General features: G+C 43.6%; 1 long non-coding RNA gene across 1 annotated transcript in view; it reads left to right on the top strand.

The window, feature by feature from the left end:
- LOC138249143 (uncharacterized) overlaps positions 1-1,682 on the top strand; it is a 129,483-nt gene extending 127,801 nt beyond the window's left edge. The window contains exon 6 of the long non-coding RNA XR_011194746.1: positions 1,147-1,682. This is a non-coding gene — a long non-coding RNA (uncharacterized lncRNA). The remainder of the gene's footprint in view (positions 1-1,146) is intronic.
- The last annotated feature ends 19,432 nt before the right edge of the window (positions 1,683-21,114 follow it).

Below are 21,114 nucleotides of genomic sequence, written 5' to 3'. Positions count from 1 at the left end.
CACCGTCAAAGACTGCCATGTGATTGGGGATAGGGTACCTAGGACTGTAGCAACCAGTATTTTACACGTACTTGTGACCTTTTGCAAATTTGTTTGGAACCTAGGGCCAGATGTAGAAACAGTTTTCAAGTTGCAAACGGCAAATATCGCCCTTTGCGAGTGGCAAACGTCTGTTTGCTATGCAGTAATGCATTTCCGACTCGCAAATAGGAAGGGGTGTTCCCTTCCTAATTGCGACTCGCAGTGGTATGCAATTCCATTTGCGACCGAGTACGTGGTCGCAAAGGGAGTGGCAGTTACCATCCACTTGAAGTGGATGGTAACCCACTCGCAAACTGGAAGGGGTCCCCATAGGACCCCTTCTCCTTTGTGAGTGGACCCAAAAATATTTTGGCAGAGCAGGCAGTGGTCCAAGGGACCACTACCTGCCCTGAAACAATCCGAAAATAAAGGTTTTGGTTTATTTTTCTAAGTGCAGCTCGTTTTCCTTTAAGGAAAACGGGCTACACGTGGGGAAAAAAACACCTGCTTTATTTAAAAGCAGTCACGGACATGGAGGTCTGCTGTTCCCAGCAGGCCTCCATCCCCGTGAGTGCCCATAGTCGCTAAGGGGGCGCAAATTGGGACCCACCTCATTGATATTAATGAGGTGGGTCTTTGCGACCCCATAGCGACTCGCAGACGGTGCCGGAGACACCGTTCTGCATAGCAAATTGAAAGTCGCAATTTTCCGTCTTCCTACATCTGGCCCCTAGTGTACACATTCGGTTATGGCCCATGGGTTCAATATTAGCAAACCACAAATTACAAATGGCATTGAGTGAGGGTTGTGATAGTTATCACATAGAGTGACATATGTAGTGAAGTCAGTATGCGGAAGAGGTTCAGCCATAATGTCAGATGCATTAGGCATTATTTGGATGAGTAGTTTAGGCTGATGTCATCCATCATGTAGAGACATGGATATGCTAGGTGTGAGATGCCCTTATGTATGCAGGCTTCACATGTACTTCCTCTGAGACTTTAAGTAAACTATGTTGTGACAATTGCTGCAACAAATACATTACAAGTAATGTACAAATAACCCATTGTGCTACTCCACCCAATGCAATTCCAAAGGTAAATATTTGCCATTTCTCTTCACAGCTGCAAACATGAGTGCCGCAGATAGACACCAATTTGAGAGGCGTGCCATGCGATACAGGCACATCCTGCAGGTGCAGTCAGGGTACCGGAGGATGGCCCGAAAATATCAATCAGATCGGGCCTCCGGGGCATGGTGGGCCTCACCACAGGGTGGGCCTACATTGCCCACAACAGCCACCAACACCACATCCACCAGGTCTCCCCAAGTGGCCCCAGCAACGTCGGGCACAGTTGACCCTGGCTCCTCATCCAGACCTGGACCCAGCCATGTTCAACAACCAGGACAGTCCAGTGGGCATTCAACTGCTGGCACAAGGTCCACCTCGGCCGGCACACAGACAGCATCAGCCCCTCCTGTGGACCCAGCCGCATTCCTGGCATTGAGCCGTAAATTGGACAAGGTGTTTAATAAGGTGGACAAGCTGAGCCAGGATGTGGCGTATATAAAAAAAAGGGTTCGCTCCATCAGGCGGACCCTACAGAGGGCCAACCTCTAGGACATTTGCCTTGTTTTACTTTTACCCCTCTCTCCTCTTTCCTATTTTGCACTGATAGTTGGGTTTTGGGGATTAGTATTAGGTTAGTATAGGTAATTAGCTTAGTTAGTGTTAGGGAAGAGGGTGGGGGGGTCCTTATTCTTTCTATCTTTATTTTTTGGGTGGGTGTCAATGTTGGGATTCCTGTTTCTTAAAAAAAAAAAAAAAATTACAAAAAAATATATGATTGTTTAGGATAGTATAGTATGTGTGTAGGTTAGTAAGTGTTGTCCTGCATGTGTCCTGTCTCATAATGGTGGGTGGGGGGTTGATGTTTAGATCGTTTCGTTATATGTGTAGAGTAAGTTTAGCTTAGGTTAGTTAGGGACAGTTGTGGGTTAGTAGTAGTCAGGTTAGATTAGTGTAGGTATTACTTTTCCCTTAGTTGCCTCTTGTGTGAATAAATAGTAATAAATATATAGTTAACCCTTTACATGATGCGTTAGGTGCTACTTTATCATGGCCTTGACATCAGTGTAGGTGAATGTTTTTGTATGACATTAGTGTCCTATGCTAGCCATCCCCAGAAAATGGAGGTTTAACATGCCAGCTACCCCTGTGATCACTTGGTAAGTATCCACCATTTGGGAGACCCACCATTGGTAGTTTGCATTGATCACCAAGGTTTTGTGTTGGTGAGTATGTATTCTACTTCACAAAGTGTGCTTCCAGACTTGTTATTGTGGGTAATTTCATAGGTCGGACTGCAGTGTGATGTTCAGGGAGATCATTGTAGATGAGGTGTTGTTAACACTCTTGTCTTGTTGCCTTCATTGCTGACCTACATCATGTGTGGGCTAATTCTGCATGACTTTCCTTCATGGAAGTATACTCAGAAAGGGTGATTGATGCAGTGTTATTTGTTTATGTTTGCTTACATTTTGCAGCATAATTTCATGTTTTAGTATTGCATGGTGCCTACATATCTCAGCCACCATTAGTTGACTAGAATTGCTATAGATGGTGCATCATTCTGTCCAAAACACCATGATTGTGTGTGGTTAGTCCCTTCATCAGTTATTCTCCTCAGTATGGTAAGGCTATGATGCAATCCTGGCCACTGCACAGATGTATCAGACTACATGATGTCAGGACAGTTGTATTGACAAGCTACATGGTTGCCACACAGGCACTTTGGAGTTATGTACTGCACAGTTGAAGTGTGAAATAACACAGAGACATATTAGGTGTGCAAGTGCTATTTATTTATAGGTGCTGTAGTGCAAAATGTCCATTGTCCATGATTGCTGGGTCCGTTCTGGTGCATTCTTACATAGTGATCCTACAGAAGGGGTGTGGATGATGCTCCTGACATGCTGGGGTGATATCATGATAGACAGTGCAGAGGGACAGGAATTGGCAAATAGTAGGAGAGAGACATTCACTGGCAGTGCTGACAAGTCATACAGTGGATTGCAGAACAGTCATTGAGTGTAGTTGTAGTGAGACTGGCATTTGTCAAAACGTAGGACCTTGGTCAAAGTAAGCCATGGTGCAGGGACTAGTGCTTCCGGGTACTCTTCCATGAGAATGTGATCTGTTCCATGTCTTCTTCTTCTGATGTGTGTGTTGCCTGGTTTGTCCTTGTTGTTGTTGGTTGTGAAGGGGCAACACACACCTCAGTGTTAGAAGACGTGGAGGCAGACATCCCGGGGCTGCTCCCTGTGGAGTTATTAAGGGCAGTACTGCAGCAAGGAGGGCCTGCTGGTTTTTGAGAATGGCAGCCACATCACGATGGTAGGCAGCCAGGTCGGCCCTGAGGGGTTCAATGTTGCATTCGTGCACACGTTGACTGGATTGCAGTTGTAGGTGTTGTGTCAACTGGATGACAGCTGTGCTGATTTCCTTCAGTGTTTTGGCAAGTTCCTGCAAGAGAGATGTTCGGGCTTCCGTAGCAGCTGCCTGATCTGCAAATGACGTCATGCACTAAAGCACCCCCTCAAGGCTGGCTGCCATGTTTTGCATCCCCACCCGCACCTCCTTGGCCAGCTCCAGCTGGACACCAACTACAGTTCTTTCAAAGCTGGTGCCAGTGTCGTCAGAGTCCTCAGCTGTGTTGGAGCTGGCAGGTCTCACAATTGGGGTGGTGGGTGGTTATTCTGTGATGGCTGCTTCTTCTGTGCTCCTCCTTGTGACTGAAGGTGGGGTCTGGAGGCTTTCAATTACCTTTTGGATGGTCTCCTGGGAAAAATGTATGGGCTCGTCATCCATGTCATCAGGGAAATCAGGGACAGGCATATCGGCAGGAGATCCATGTTCCTCTGCAATGAAAGAGGGTACAATTAGTGTGTCTGTGTTGTGACAATTTTGCCATAAGATGCAAGCTTTTGGATGACTTAACTTTGTGCTCTGGTTTGGTATTGGTATCTGCTGTCCTTCATATGGGCATTGTTATAGGCCTATGGCCCACCTGTGTGTCACATGTATGATATTGAGTTATCAGACTTGTCTGCCTAATTGCCTCTAGGTGTTGCTTTGTCCAAATTTGGGAATAGCCATCTTTTTGTCCTACTCGTCCCTCCGTGTATATCTATTCTTATGGAGAGACATTTTGTCGCGTGGGCTCTCATTATCCTACATGAGATTACTGGATTTCTAGGCAGCAGGATAGCTAATGGTGTGGGGGACTGAGTCTGACCCACTTGTAAATAACTCTGTCACCCTAATTCTTTCTTTTTGCTCTGGCTAACTAGCAGTGCCTCATGTCTCCCACGGCAAAGAAATTATTAGACAGCCGAGCGCATGACATCTTTGGAACTTCTCCGGGAAGTCGTGGTCACTCAGATCCAAAACAATTCTCTCTTTTCCAGTATGATCTCATTTACAAATGACAAAGACCATATTGGTTTTATATGATGATTTCATAAAACAACTGACTTTTAGATAATTAGGTGTGAGCCACAATAACCCAAACAATACAACATGGTAGAATTGAAATAGTCACCAGGAGTGTAAAACATTTGAACAAAGCTATCATGGTGCCTAACTGTTTCTACTCTCCCTCTGCTTGTTCTATTTAGAGCACAGCATGTTAAGCTTGGAGCTTGCCTGTCTGAATCACTGGGGAGACATCAGCTCTCATATCTGAGCAATGGCCTGTGATCTGGTTCAGCATCTGCAGCAAGGCAGGCAGCGTCTAGTTGTGGTTCTCTGTTCGGAAACTCCCTCTTGCGTGTATTGGGACAAGGAAGTGATTTTATAACTAACATGTCATTGTGATGACAAAGTGTCCCTACGCAGGAACGCCAAATCTGAACTCCTACCACGTCTATCGGCATTGTACCAGACTGTATCCTTGACTGGAGCACAGAGTGAATATGTTCTGGAGAACTGCAGTGCTGTAGTAGGCAAAACAGTCTGATATGACTAAAAAACAACACCGTAGAACTGGCTATTTACAAAATTACTGATACGAAGCCTAATAAATAGCATTTAGTGCAAAGTGCACAGAGGCTCTAAGCTGTTAGCAAATGAGTAAAAGTACATTCAGGGCAAGGTGCACAAAGGCATAAAGCCTGAAGCTAATGCGCAAAGTATACGTAAAACTTACCACACTACACTTTGACTGGCTGTGGGTGTTGTGAATGCCCTGGCAGCACACTTGCCTCTCAGGACCTGCCCCAAACACTTTTTATTCACATTGACCTAAATGTACATGTTATGTGGCATATCCTATGCATGGCAATGTTAGGATGTGGTATGGATGTAAACATTGTTGATGTTTCGAGATGATGTTGGGTAATGTGTGTTTAATTGGATTGCCCTGTTTATCGTATCAAGGTCCTATTTGGTTCTCAGACTGTGCAGGTGTGTTTCACTGACCAGTTGCATGTGTCCCCTCCTCAATGTTGTTGTCTGAGCAGTATGACATTAGTGATGTTGCTTTGTTAGCCAGGCACGTGAGGGACCCTGACGTATGCAGCATGTGTGTGTCCTTAGTGCTGTGTGGCTCCTATTGCTATTTAATTTGGCTGATGTATGTGTCAAGTATGGACATTGGCATTTGAGTGTACTGGTGCCTTTGTCTTATTTCTATAAATAGTTGCAGATGTCATCCTCACCCCCTAATTTAGGTATGTATGTTCCATGGGGAGGTTCCTGCCATTTGCTACTATAGCTGCACAGAGATCAGAGGTGTTATTGTCAACTGTTGTCGCAGTTACATTGCAGTTGTTGTTTTGGCTACTGGATTACAGATGGGGACCTAGTTTATGTAGGATATATTTTGACTGACGAGTGCCTGGATCTAAGTTTTACGTAGTGGCCTTCCCACCTGTTGCTGCCTTCCCTTGGCTCCATTGTTGTGATTACAGGATGGCCCCATGGGACTGTTGTTGGTGCTGTATTTTGTCGTGCCCCAGCTTCAGTCTGTGCTGGCCATGCCCCCCTGCCGTGCCCCTTTACCCATGCCACTTCATATATATGCTGAGTTACATGCATTGTGTAGTAGGTATTCCCCCCCGGTTGCAGTTATCATTATTGTATTATGATTCCCCATGCGACTTACCCTGCATGTGCGTTGTGTCGTGGTAGTCTGCGCTGTCCTGTCCTTGAATCCCTGTGACGATCTCCTCAGGGATGACGGCTGCGACCATCTCCTCCATGTGGTCCAGGGCCTCCTGGTGTGCTGGACTCCCCCCTCCAGTCTGCAGTGCTGCCTTCCTGTTCCTGGCCATTTTTTCTTTTGTCCTACGTTTGCAGTCATGCCAGCGTTTCTTACACTCGGTGACTGTTCTGCGTTCTTCAGCCACACTGCTGATCTTGTCCACAATTTGTTTCCATATGGCCTCTCTCCTACTGATAGGCAATTTAGAGGTGATGAACAATTGGTGCTGGTGTTCCGTCACCTCTTTAACCAGGATTTCCTGCTCCTCTGCACTGATGCAACACTTTCTTTTTTTTCTGAAAATGTCCTGGTTCCTGTATGGATCATCCTGGCTGGTTCCTGGTCTGCTGTCATCTTCCTGGGGTCTGTTGTGGCATCTGGGATCCATTTTGGCTCTCCTCTGCTGAAAGGGCAGTTTTCGCGGGTAAATTTGACGCAACTGCGTCAAAATAAACAGCGCTTTCCGGGTTGCGCTGTCGTAAATCAACCCACAGTCATTTGCGTTGCGTTAACGTTGGTTTCCTTTATGACTTGACGCCGCTGTGTGCGTCACAAAATAATGACTCCCACCTGTTGGTTGCGCCGCCGTGCGTCAAAGTATAAATTTGACGCCCGCACGGCGCATCGAAATGGCGTTAGCCGGCGCTAATTTTTTGACGCAAAACTGCGTTAGCGCAGTTTTGCGTCAAAAAGTATAAATATGGCCCTAAGATTTTCTAAACCTCCTTTACCTAAGTATAGTTCTATGTGGGATGTTAATGCTATTTTACAGTTTTTTTCTAAAAGAACAACCTAATTCCCTCTTGGATTTGAAATTTCTTTCTGCTAAATTAACTATGTTCCTTTGCCTAGTATCTCTAAAACGCATTTCAGATGTTTGAGCTCTAGATGTCTCCTCTGTACAGTATACTGCTGCATGTGTCTTCTTTCAGGTTCGAAGAAGAACAAAAACAAATTTAATGTCTGTATTTTATCCATATTTCCCGGATCTTCCAAATCTGTGTGTGGGAAGCTGTTTAACAGAAAATATTTCTAGAACGAAAGATTTGAGAAAGTCAACAGGACCTCAGCTCCTAATCTCTTTTAAAACTCTGCATAACTCTGTTTCTTCTACCACTCTAGCCTGTTGGGTGAAATGGATCATGAATTTGGCGGGTATTGACATTTCTGTTTTTGGGGCACATTCTACCAGAGGCGCTATGGCATCCAAAGCCTTTTGGGCAGGATTGAGTTTAGCTGACATTCTCAAATCAGCCAATTGGTCAAATGTTGCAACTTTTAGAATTTTTTAGTGCAAACTAGTGTCTCATGTAGCCAGTCTGTTAGTTTCTATGCTTTGATCTAGCATAATAGGAGCCTCCGTGCCTTGTAATAAAATGGAGAGTTTCTTCACTTTCACTGAAATCTAAGAAAATCTCCATTAATCGCATGTTTTCGTTTCTTGTTTAGTTTGCCTGCTTCTTTTATTTTACTGTTTTTGTTTTTCATTTTTAATCTGAATGGTAATGTATTCAAACAATTTATACGAGTATTACTTTATCCAACTGAAAGTACCACTAGCTGAAATCTTCCCTATCCTGTTTGTTTATAGTACATTTTTATGGTGTGCTTCATTTTAATGTTAAGAGCCTCACCCACTGCAAGCTGTGCTGGAAATGGGGCTCTCATCACTCAGGGTCCAGAGTGTACTTAACATGTAAACAACAAACAAAAAAGTGGGAGTTATAAAACCACTTAATTACAGAAGATTTTACGTCTAAATTTATTTTGCGTTTTTATGGTATGTGTCATTTTGTTTTTTTCCTAATAAGGCGCATCACACTCATCTGTAGGTCATTTCATGAAACTGAACTAAACAGATGAAATAGAATTGACAATCTCATTCCCATCATCCTGTCCCTCAGTGCACACTTGGATTGTTTGTATTACTTCAAATTGCCCCATTTTCTTTCTTCGTCCCCTTCTTTCTTTGTGTTTTTTCCTTTTATATGTTTTCATCAATATTTATTCCATCTGCTACATTTTGCTGTGTGTATCACTGTCCCTTTTTTAAAGTAAATAATTTATTGATTTTTAAAAACGGGAAATATATTCAGTGCCCATGTAACACATGGCAAAGCTAATAGCTCTCACATGTGCGAGACCTGCTGGCTTTGACTATGTCCCCTGATTTGCAGTTTAAAGTACAATATCTTCAAATTTTATTCCTACCACCTCCAATGCAATTGATCATATTCCCCACCCTCACCCCCTGTTATTTAAGGCATGGGATGGCGTACTACTCATGGAGTTGTGCCTAGTTTTCAATTTGGTCTGCGTAGGAGTTTTGCATGTTCCTTTCACAGTTTTTGATGCTGACCTTCCCATTTTTATCACACATTTCGTAGTAGCTTTAATTTCCCAGTTGTTGACATCCTGAAAGGCCTGAGTTGTTTCTCTGCCTATTCTTGTGGAGAGTGGGGTTATCCGTCTCTTTGCTGTGCTTTGAGCTAAACTATGGCCCTCATTATGAACCTGGGCCGCAGTGGAGGTGTCACCGCTGATGGGCCAGCGGTGAATACCGCCAAATTAGGAGTTTGGCGGAAGCCAAACCGCTGAGCCTCCACTCGTCCTGCCACATGACCACGTTCCGCAAGCACCTCCAGCACGGCGGATGGCGTGATACCGCTTGTGGTGTCACAAGGCGAGAGACCGCCAGCATTTTTCTGCCAGTCGCATTGCCAGAAAAAGCTGGCTGTCTTGTACCCTGGCAACAGGAATAAGCATTCCTGTTGCCAGGATACACTCGGACACATGTCCACATACCTGCACACATGCACTCACGTACTCCCACACACAAACTCACCCACGCACTCGTGTCATACACCCCATTCACACTAACATGTATACACAAACACTGCACTCATGCACACATTCACTCGCACCTCCCCAGCGCATACATACATTTACACACCCCTCCCCAGCGCATACATACATTCACACACCCCTCCCCCTCCCCAGTGCATACATACATACATTCACATCCCCCTCCCCCTGCACTGCATACATGCACTCACCCTGTTCATTTAAACACACACCACCCTCCCGTCCACTGACACAAACATGCACCACCCTCTCCCGTTCACTCACACAAACACACACCACCCTCCCTGTTCACTCATACAAACATGCACCACCCTCAGCCGTCCACTCACACAAACACTCACCCCCTCCCCTTCCACTTACATACACATGCACACGCATACACGCACTCACCCCTTCCGTCTCCTCAATCGCACTCACTTACTCAATTGCTCACACCCGCACTCACGCACTCACCCCCACCCCATCCACAATCACTCACCCCAACACCATCCTGACACTCACACCCTTCACCCCAACCACAATCACTCACCTCCATCCCCAATCACTCACCCCCTCCCCATCCACACTCACCCCGCCCCATCCCAAACAATAACTCACAGACACGCACCCACAAACACCCCCACATTCACACACGCAGAGACGCACACACGCCCTTGTCACGTAGGCTCTCATTCTCTTAATGAGACTACTAGATTTTGAGCAGCAGGATTGTCCACAATGTGGGGGACTGAGTCTGACCCATGGTGGATGACGCTTGTCACTCCAAATCCGGGTTTTGCTCCGGCTAACTAGCAGTGCCTCATCTCTCCCAAATGGCAGAGACAATTGGGCAGCCGAGCACATGACATATCAGTATATCTCAGGGAAGTCGTGGTCAGTCAGGTCACAATCGGTTCTCTCATACACAATGCGGTCTCATATATAAATGACAATAAATGCAGTATAAGTTTTAAAGATTGGTTTAATAAAACTACTGCATTTTGGATAGCAAAGCGTGAGCTGCAATAACCAGAACTACACAACTCAGTAATATTAAAATAGTGACTATGAGTGTGAAACACAAGAATAAGGCTATCATGGTGCCACTATTTTATTCACTCTCTAAGTTATATTTTGAGCACAGCATTTTAAGCGCTAAGCCTGCCTTTCAGGTTCCCCCAGGAGGACATCAATCCTCATACCTGAGCAAAGGCCTGTAATCTGCATCAGCATCTGCAACGGGGCATTCAGCATACAGTTGTGGTTCCCTGGCTGGAATCTCCCGCTTGACGTGTACTAGGACCAGAAAGTGATTTTATAACTAACACGCAGATGTTTTTAGAAAATGTCCCTACGAAAGGATGTGTATTTTCTATGAATGCTGGCGACTAAACTTCTACCACGTTTACCGGCAATGTACCAGACTGTAGCCTTGACTGAAGCACAGGGCAATCAAGAATGCATTATTTGAGAACACAGTGCTGAACTAAGCTAAACAGTGTGATAGAAGAAATTAAAACAAGACCGTAAAAACTGGTTATTGTAAAATAACAATGCGAAGCTGAATAAAATATATCTAGGACGAAGTGCACAGCGGCCTAGTATGTTAAACTAACGTGCATGGAGCTATACATAAAATGGCTACACAACACCCTCCCCTTGTCGGTAGAAAGTGGTTCAAGCCAAAGCTAAAATACCCTAACCTAAAATATATTTAAAACTCTACTTAATTTTGACAAGTTAAGAGGACACACAAGCATATTACTTGACAATTTAGAAATGAGCATGCGGTTCAGAGACGAATTCAAATTGAAATGTCAATTTAGAACAGTTCAGAATCAACCACAATTCATGGAAAGCAGGAGATCTTCCACTTCGGCAGATGACAGAACCAGTAAATCCGCGCAAAAAACGACTAAGGAGCAGGTGTGTTCCAAAGCCCCAGTATCAACCAAGGCTGCATCCCGTGCCGTGCCCATTAACGAGTCGATGTTAACTCCCTCCAGGAAGGGTAGCTCGTAATCAGCTTCTCTCAGCAAAAGCACCCGCAGTGCGCATGTCTGGTAATGAACCCTCAACAAGAACATCAACAGATCAGCCTCAATCACAGAGGGGCGTTGCTGTGAAAGACAAACTGCAAGTGTATGTTCAAAAGATCACCAACAGCACCGAAACACGGGCTGCACACAATCCAAAACCGGTCTGAATGACAAAGACCAGTCACACCCCAAATGTTCCAGGAGTGTTGCTCCAAACTGCTGCATCATGCGTTCACGACACAGCTGCGCTGATGGGAGCGCCTTCATTTGTCCTTGTTGCAGTGGGACAGCCATTACGGAAAAGCAACAGCAACAGCAAAATGCCAGCTAATAAAGCCAAAGTTATTGGAAATCCCCCAAAAATATTACCGAAAATTGAGTGAATAGCTGAAGGTATCAAACTGAATATAGAGGAGAAGGTGTGAACAAAACCAATACCAACAGCTTTGAAAAAATGTGCTACTCCAGCCGTTCTGAACGCATTAAATATACGTCCCACGAGTTCACCAAAGTGTCTCGGAAAGTTCATATTTAACAGGGACTGTATTTCTGCCGACGACCTTGCCACTTGAAGTGCATAGGTCTTGCGTGCAGATGTAAGGGCCACATGCTGCTGAAACAATAAAGCCTTGAGTCTACTCAACTTGTCAAAATTCACCTTGGAAGTAGCAATATGAGGCCAGATGTCAGCTACCTCCCTTAAGTTAGTGGGGGGAAACAACACGTTCCCGCAGCATGTAACTACCTTAGAAACCGAAACAACGTAAACTATTCCGGCCCGCATGCCACAACAGTATTCACTATTGGGAAGGACGTAGCTGCCATTTGAAAGCACCTGGAACGTGCGTTTAATCAAGGGGACTGGAACTCCCTTCAGATAGCAAGCCAAGTTTGCAACCAAGGCATTACACGCCCCATGCAAGGACAGCTGCTTACAAATCATTGAATGGCTAACTGAAGACTCGCATTCACTACCGCTAAGAAAGACCTCTTTCATGCCATTGAGGCATTTGTACGAGAAGGGAAGCTCCCACACCTCATGGATGTAACTATTTCCCAACTTTTCATATCTGCCTACCGGAACGTATTTCAAACAAGAAGTGAATTGTAATGTTGAAATGGGCAGATTAATAACCCTGCATATTAACCACTCTGCCGAAGGAATCTTGGCCAAGGTAAAAGGCAGTCTTTCTATCTTTTCAATGTTAAGCATGACAAAAGTCGCTTCTTTCTTAGCCATTAGTTGTTGTTGCCGCGTCAAATTAAAGGAAAAAAATATTTCCCTGGCACTGATGTGCTGCCACGGAACGTGACCCGCCTTCAATGTCTGAAGTGTTCAACCCAACTGCATAATGGACCTGGTCAGACTCTGTCCATGATATAAAGAAGACATATCAGATCGTATAATGTCTATAGCAGAAGAAACAATGTTGTTAATTATATACATCCGGTCGGACAAGGTGTGAATCCCATTATCCACAACAGCTAATGCCTTTTTTAAATTTTCCTGGTCTATTTGCCTTAACCGGGCTGCAGCCTCTTGTTGGGAATGTTTCCATATTTCATTGTATACTTCATACAAGAAACGCTTCCTATGTGGTATCTTGGGACCTGACAAGAAATCTTGTAAGTCAGTGTTGTTAGACAAGAGATTCAGGTGCGCTTTAACCGCATCAAGTGAGGACGATTTTAGCCACTGTTGCCACAATTTTCCTACACTATAGGTTGTAATTATGTCAGCATGTTCTGGTGATATATAGCGAGGGTCTGGCCTACTCGTCCGGAAACCCCCAGAGGAGGTGAAAAAACGTTGATGACACCCGTTGGTATCTATGGGCCACAATAACCACCCGCCTGGACGTGTCAGTGAAGCATTAAACGTACCATTCTGGACCCACTCTTTAAGCTTGTGTATGGTTGCATTTGTGTATTTTTGCCAATTGCCATATTTTGCAGGGGCAGGTATACTGGGCATGTTTAATTCTCTAATTGTTGCTAAGCCTAAACAACTTGTTTGTTGCACTGTTTCATTTAAAAAGATCATTTGAACAGGGATGAAACATGCTCTAAACAATGTTTCTGTACCCTAAGTCTGCCAATTTTTTTTTCCCCAAACACTTTTCAAATCAATGTACCAATATTCATAACCTTCAATTGATAACCGGGAAACAAAGGATTCCGAATATATAAATTTCGTGTTGGTCAATAACATATGTATGTCCTGAGTTGGAGTTACTTTAAAATAATATGACTCAGCATTTTTTTGACAATGCCCAGAAAAATATGCAAACTTTTCAGCATAAGTTTTTGAACTCCCTTGTGGTGGAGTTGGACAATGTTCCCATTGTGTGTAATTAAATATTGTTTTGGGACTACTCTCTCTATGTATGAAGTGGTGTCCATAATAATTATAGCAAAACATATCACCATAATTTTCTTTAAAGTGGTAAACATCTTCGTTTTCATAGACAGTATAATATTGCAATTCTGTCATCACAGAATCAACTGTTTTCACATCCCAATCATCAGACACAATGCCTGGTATGACTATATCATTCATAGATCATTTTAGCACATACAGTATTTGAATGATTTCCGTGGGACCATATATATCAAACATCACTTTGTCCCAAACAATCCCATCAGGAATTGGCACTGCGGAAATGTTCACAAAGGATAAGTCTCTTTGGACCTTATGTGATGAAAAATGTGGTTTCAAAACCTCCTCCACCTGTTCAACGCTGATCTCTCCGGAAGAAAATGACCATGTATCAACAACAAAAAAGTAATAACAAAACCAATCCAAAGCAGAAAGGCTAGGACAGCCAAAGAAATCCATACATAGTTCCATGGAAAAGCGAAATATGTGTCTTAAAGCCAATGTATTAGCTTACGTGCACCTGACAGGTCAGCTGTCGAAGAGGCAAACGAGTCTGATAGACCGTCGTTTAAGTCGGCAAAGTAACCAGAGGCAGTTCGTGCAAATGGCGTAGCCGTGGTCAATGGTGGAGTTGGTGTTTCCTGGGGTGGTACACTGTAGACAGCACCATCCATCTGGCTAATAGTCGTGGTGACTTGATCAAACGTTTCTAAATTGCTTGTTGTTAGTGGACCTAATGCAAGATCATCATCCACCCTACCCAAGCTCGGAGAGGTGTCAGTGTTGGTATAAACAACTTGAAGCGGAACTTCTTCTCCAGTAGTGGGAGGGATTCGGGAACTACTGGATGTTCCTCTTGGTCAGCTGTGCAGAATCGGCCACATGTTATAGTTTGACATTGTCAATTGAAACAAAACAATTTTCTTTGGCACCTGGCTACGGTGGTAGAATAACAGTTCTGGTACCGTGTATCCCCATACAGGGACTGGTGCCCGATAAGAAGGGGCAAATTATTTTTTCACTGCAACCTTTTCACATACAAGATCCCCAACCCTGGGAATCCAGCCGGTAGATGTTCAGGCACATCCTTAATTCCTGTGGAGGCAGAACTTTTAGAAGAGTTATCTTCACTGAACTGTTGTAATTCCCGTAAGACAGTGACACGATCATTTATGTCAAAAGGTGTTTCTGCTGCCTCCACGCCAGGACCATCAAGATCCGGATCAACCATTCGAGTTCCGAACAGGCACTCATATGAAGTACGACCCCCCCAGGGACCTTCTAGGCAGGTTATTTAGTGCTCTGTGAACTCCATACAGGTGGGTTAGCCAACTACGACCCGTACCTAAGACTCTGGCTGTTAAGGATTGCTTTAAATTGCGGTTTAATCGCTCCACAACACTATTTCCCTCGGGATGAAATGGAGACGAGTACTGCAGTTGGACCCCCAACAAAGCCATGGTGTCCCTGAATACTCTTGAGGCGAAAGCAGGGCCCTGGTCCGAATGGAACGCCGCAACTGCATATGTACAGATAAAGACTCGCAAATCTTTAATAACAGTCCGAGCATCAGCTGAGCGTTGTGGCCACACCCACACAAATCTGGAGCATGAATCAACAGCGACTAATATGTATTTGTATGCACTGTCAGGTGTTAGTGGACCGCAATGGTCCAAGTGCACACACTGTAATGGTCTATTGGAAATTGAGAGGGGTGTCTGCGGCAGGCGCTTGGCCGTAGAAACTTTAATTTGTTGACAGATGTCACAACAAAGGACTTTCTGCTTAGTCTCTTTGTAGAGACCAGGTCACCAATAACGGGCCTGTAAGAGTGAAATTGTAGCCGCCACACCAGCATGTGAAGATGCCACCCCCTCATGCGCTGCTTTGATCAATTGTGGTCTTATATCTTTGTTGGGGATGTCACGTACGCCTACGCCTGGAATTTTAACTTCAGCGTTCAGCATACCTCCCATATAGTATTGATATTTGTTAGGGAATCCTTTAGGATAAGGCGTGCCATCAGCCGTAGCTTTTATGGCAGCCAAAGTGTCTGTATCTGGTTTGGAACTCGAACGAGTCACTGCAGCTACAGTGGCTACTGCCACTGCCGACATTGCGGCTTCATTGTCAGAGTCACCAGATCCTCGGGATTTGTGCACGTTCCCAACACATCCACCACTGAACAGCTCCAAGACTCTGATAGATAAATCACAGAGACTGAGAGAGTTCAAGAGGGGAAGAGGGAATTAGGAAGGGAACGGCTGGGAAGGAGACCTGTAGTAAGAAAAAGGTTAAAACACACAATATGAAAATTATATCTCCTGAAATCAATACTAAACTATGATTCTAAGCCTAGTCACTCTGAAAACATGAACAATCAAGAGTTAAGTTTAAAATGACTAAGTTTCGAGATGGCCGGATACCTGTCAGGGAATCAAGATGGATTAAATGAAACTTTCAAATTCAAGTACTTTCCTTTACATGAGAATCAGGAAAACATTCTGAATAAGTTCTAAACCAGTCATATGAATCCTTTTTTGAGAATGCATACTAGGACCATGCAATATTGCATCTAGAAACTCTGGTCTTCTGTGTTCTCTTGAAATGTTTCAACACGAATTGCGCACATTGCAGATTTTCATATATATAGTAAACACCATGAAAGGATTGTGCACCATGAATAACACAATATGGATTCAGGAAACAAATCACACAACTTGTCAACTCGAATATTACCTAATAAATGTCTTAGAATAAATGGTATACAATGAACAACATGAATTAAGCTCGAAGAGAGAATCGTGCGTTTTGCCGATTCGAGTGCCACCATGTAAAATGTCAAGAAATGGTAGCACACAATAAATATCAAGGTTAAATCACCATTAAATGAATTGCGCGTCTTGCCGATTCGTAAGCCACGATGTAAATGCCAAAAAATAACAGCACGCAATGAATAACAAGATTAAAGCACCATGAAACGAATCACGCGTCTTTTGCTGATTCTTAAGCCACCATGTAAATGTCAAGAAATGGTAGCGCGCAATGAATAACAAAGTCAAATCATCATGAAATGAATCGCGCGTCTTTTGCAGATTCTTAAGCCACCATGTAAATGTCAAGAAATGGTAGCGCGCAATGAATAACAAAGTCAAAACATCATGAAACGAATCGCGCGTCTTGCTGATTTGCAAGCCACCATACAAATGTCAAGAAATGGTAGCGTGCAATGAATAACAAGATCAAATCAGCATGAAACGAATCGCGCGTCTTGCTGATTCGCAAGCCACCATGCAAATGTCAGGGAATGGTAGCGTGCAAAGTAATCTGTTAATCATTAAAGAATTAGGCCAAGAATATGAAAGTTCTCTAATACGGCGTCGGGAGGTCAGCCCAACCACTGTCTTACCGCCCAGAACAAGGATCACCAATGAAGAATGAAGGGCAGAGGCCTGGAAGATCAAATAGGCCACCGGGACAGGAGCTCAGTAAGTAGCTGGAAGGCCCTGGAAAGGGGCCACACCCTAACACACTCTGAAAACCTGCAGCAATACATTGCAAAGGAACAGTATTTGTAAACATATTAAAAATAAGTTGTCAGGATTGAACTCTGCAATGCAAAAGGTTAAACCACAACATATCAGCACAATGCATAAATTACGTTGTTTTGAGAGTGCTGGATTTTTGCATTTTTGTCGCCAATAGAGCGCGTACTGCTCTGGTGTTGACAGTACTCCCCTCTCCCAGAGGCGCTCTAGGGCCTGGTTTGCTTGGATTAAGATGATGAAAGCGTCTCACAAGTACTGGAGCATGAACATCAGATGCGGAAACCCATGAGTTACTTTCAGGACCATAACCTTTCCATGAGATTAAGTACCATAGATTACGCCCTCTCAGTTTAGAATCCAACACTTTCTTGACTTCGTATTCTTCTTCCCCTTGTACTACAACAGGAGCTAGATGAGGGTGGACCTTTTGGACTGCTTTTTTCAAGAGGGAAGTGTGGAACACTGGATGAATCTGTAAGGATCCGGGCAATTGTAGTTTATAGGTCACCGGATTGATTTGCTGAAGGACAGTATAAGGACCTATGAATTTGGGGTGAAACATGTGCTTCTTCTTGAAGTCTATATGTTTTGTGGAAAGCCACACTTTGTCACCTGGTTGATATTGCGGTCCCTCACAATGTTTCTTGTCATAATGCCTTTTATATTTTTGTTTGGCTTTTTCTAAATGCTGTTGAATCAGTTTCTGGGTTTGATGTAAATGCTGAATGGTTTCTGACACAGCTGGAGTAAGAGAACTTTCTTGAGGAATTGTGATGGGCAAGGTGTCAGGATGATAGCCAAATAAACCAAAAAATGGTGTAATGCCAATAGAAGTGTGGAATGAGTTATTGCAAGCTAACTCAGCTAACCAGAGCATAGATGTCCAAGAATGAAGTGCCTTTTCAGCGTAGGCACGTAGATATTGTTTTAAAGTCTGATTTAGTCTCTCCGTTTGACCATCTGTTTGAGGATGGTGACTGGTAGATAGCGTAGATGTCACTTGGAATGTTTTACACCATGTCTTCCAGAAATTGTAGGAAAATTGTGACCCCCGATCGGAGAGGATAACCTTTGGCAGTCCATGATAACAAACCACTCTGTTCAGTTAAATAGTTGCCAATTCACTAGAAGTGTACAATTTTTACAGGCAATGAAATGTCGATATTTCGTCAGACTATCTACTACCACCAGAAGTACTGAATGCTGTTGAACCACTGGCAGACCGGTAATAAAGTCTTAAGAAATGTGCTCCCATGGACGACTTGGGGTTGGAAATGGATGTAACAACCCTTTTGGTTTTGAATGACTTGTTTTAATGCGAGCACAAACTTCACAGTTGTTCACCATTGCTTTTACATCTTTTGTTAGGGTAGGCCACCAAAAATAGCGTTGGATCAGATCAAGAGTTTGAGGAGTACCTGGGTGACCTGCCGTAGGTATAATATGCAACCAATGAAACACTATCTTGCGATGTTTGGTAGTGGGTACGAACAAACGAGCGTTATGAAAGGGTAAACCTTGCTTGATTGATCTTTTGGGATCTGCTTGGGCCCATGTTTGCCATTTTTCAACAGTGAAAGAATTGCGAATTTCTTCAAAGAAATCTTCAGTTTTTATGATACATAAAACCTTGTCAGGAGCAATGATAGCTCTGGAGGCTTGAAATGCAGGCAACGTGGTAGACTCTTGACGGGACAAGGCGACAGCCTTGCGATTATCTTTACCAGGCCGGAAGGTTACTACAAAATCAAATTTGGCAAAAAAAAGCATCCAGCGTAATTGCCGAGGGGTCAAAAGTCTGGCGGAACTCATGAATTGAAGATTACGATGATCAGTATATACTGTGACAGTGTATTTGGCACTCAACAAATGATGTCTCCATTCTTTAAAAGTGTCACGAATCGCCAGAAGCTCTTTTTCAGCAATGACATAGTGCTGTTTGGTTTCGTTCAACTTCCGAGTCATATAAGCTACAGGATGAAGTTGACCAGTGTCTTTATTTCATTGTGATAAGACGGCTCAAATTGCTACATCTGAAGCATCAGCTTCCACTATGAAAGGTTGATTCGCATCAGGATGAGTCAAGACTGGGGCAGTGGAGAAAGCTTCCTTCAAAGTCGAGAAGGCTTGATCAGCTTCTGGGGACCATACAAACTTTTCTTTCTTTCTTAGTAGCTTAGTGATTGGAGCCACTGTCTGGGAGAAATGATTTATGAACCTCCGATAAAAATTTGCAAACCCCAGGAAACATTGTACATCACGAACAGTCTTTGGGGTGGGCCAATCAGATACGGCTTTTACTTTCTTTTCTGCCATCACCATACCTTGAGGGGTAAGAATAACCCCTAAAAACTCAACTGTGGTAACATGAAACTCACACTTGGTTAGTTTGCAATATAAATGGTGTTTTCGAAGGGCTGCAAGAATTTTCTTGACATGTTGGACATGTTCATTTTCATTGTCTGAGTAGATCAAAATGTCATCGATGTAGACTATGGCAAATATGTCGAGGTACTCTCTAAGAATGTCATTTAAGAAAAATTGAAATGCTGCTGGAGCATTACACAGACCAAAAGGCATGGCTGTGTATTCAAAAAGGCCATATCTTGTCTTGAACGCTGTTTTCCATTCGTCACCCTCTCTCATTCTGACCAAATGATAAGCACCTCGAAGGTCAAGCTTCGTGTAGATTTTTGCTCTCTTTACTTGTTCCAATAAGACCGGAATTAGGGGTAAAGGATATTTATTCTTGATGGTGACTTTGTTCAAACCCCTATAGTCGATGCAAGTTCGAAGTTCTCCATTAGCTTTTGGAACAAAAAACAAAGGCGAAGCTGCAGGAGACTTAGAGGGGCGAATGAAGCCATTCTCCAAAAATTGATCTAGGTATTTTCGTAAATGTTGATTTTCATGTTCTGACAGGGCATATACACGACAGTTGGGAAGTATCGCACCTGGGGCTAGATCAATTTGACAGTCATAAGATCTATGAGGAGGTAGAGTCTCTGCTCCTTTCTCATCAAATACATCTTTGTAAGATGAATACTGTTTGGGCAGCTGAATTTCTTTCTCCGCGGCAGTAGCTATGTAAGAGATGCAAACTTTTGGTACTTGAATCTTTTGGAGACATTGTTCGTTACATAGCGCAGATGAGAACAAGATTTTTAGTTCTGCCCAATTGATCTCCGGATTGTGATGAGTTAACCATGGCAAGCTGAGGATAATCCCATATTGGGGAGCATGGATCACGTCAAGGATGATTTTCTCTTTATGTTTCTTTCTTTGATTCTTATCTTCACAAATCATTGACAAGGGGATAGTCTGAAGAGTTACCGGACCTCCAGTTTTCCATCGACTGCCTGGATGATTTCTGGGGTCTTCTTTTCAATACATGGGATCTCCCATGCATGAACCAATTGGACATCAACAAAGTTCCCAGTAGCCCCAAAAACGACTAGAGCTTTTTTGAAATAGATCTTTTTCTTGACCTGAACTCTTATTTCCAGTTTAAGATGTCTAGATTGTGAAGGGTCCACAGTGACACCCAAGAGCAACCCTTCTCTGCATCTCGGGTGTTTTCGTTTTCCAACTCGATTGGTGCATTGGCTGTGATCTTCTGAACTGGACCTTGCTTGTTCTTTGGTTTGATTGGACAATCTTTGGCAAAATGACCTTTTCGCCCACAGTAAAGACATTGTCCATTTTTTCTGCATAGGTCCTTTTCATCTTTGGTCAAAGGTCTTCTGATGGTTCCAATTTCCATCGGTTCCGGCGTTCTTTCTTTTGGAGTTCTTGAGTCTCTGTTATCATGAACGCGCCATGAATATTTTTCAATCTTTTTGCGCGTTCCTTTACGTTCTGCTAAACGATGATCAAGTCTCAAGACAAGGGGCCATATGTATGAAAACATGAGCATGCGAATCGCAAATAGCGATTTTTAAGAAATCGCTATTTCCGAGTCGCAATTGGCCATGTAACAAAATTGCGATTCGGAATTCACGATTTCTTAAAAATC

The sequence above is a fragment of the Pleurodeles waltl genome, chromosome 8 (assembly GCF_031143425.1).
Source record: "Pleurodeles waltl isolate 20211129_DDA chromosome 8, aPleWal1.hap1.20221129, whole genome shotgun sequence".
NCBI lineage: Eukaryota > Metazoa > Chordata > Amphibia > Caudata > Salamandridae > Pleurodeles > Pleurodeles waltl.
This window is presented reverse-complemented; position numbering and strand designations above follow the sequence as displayed.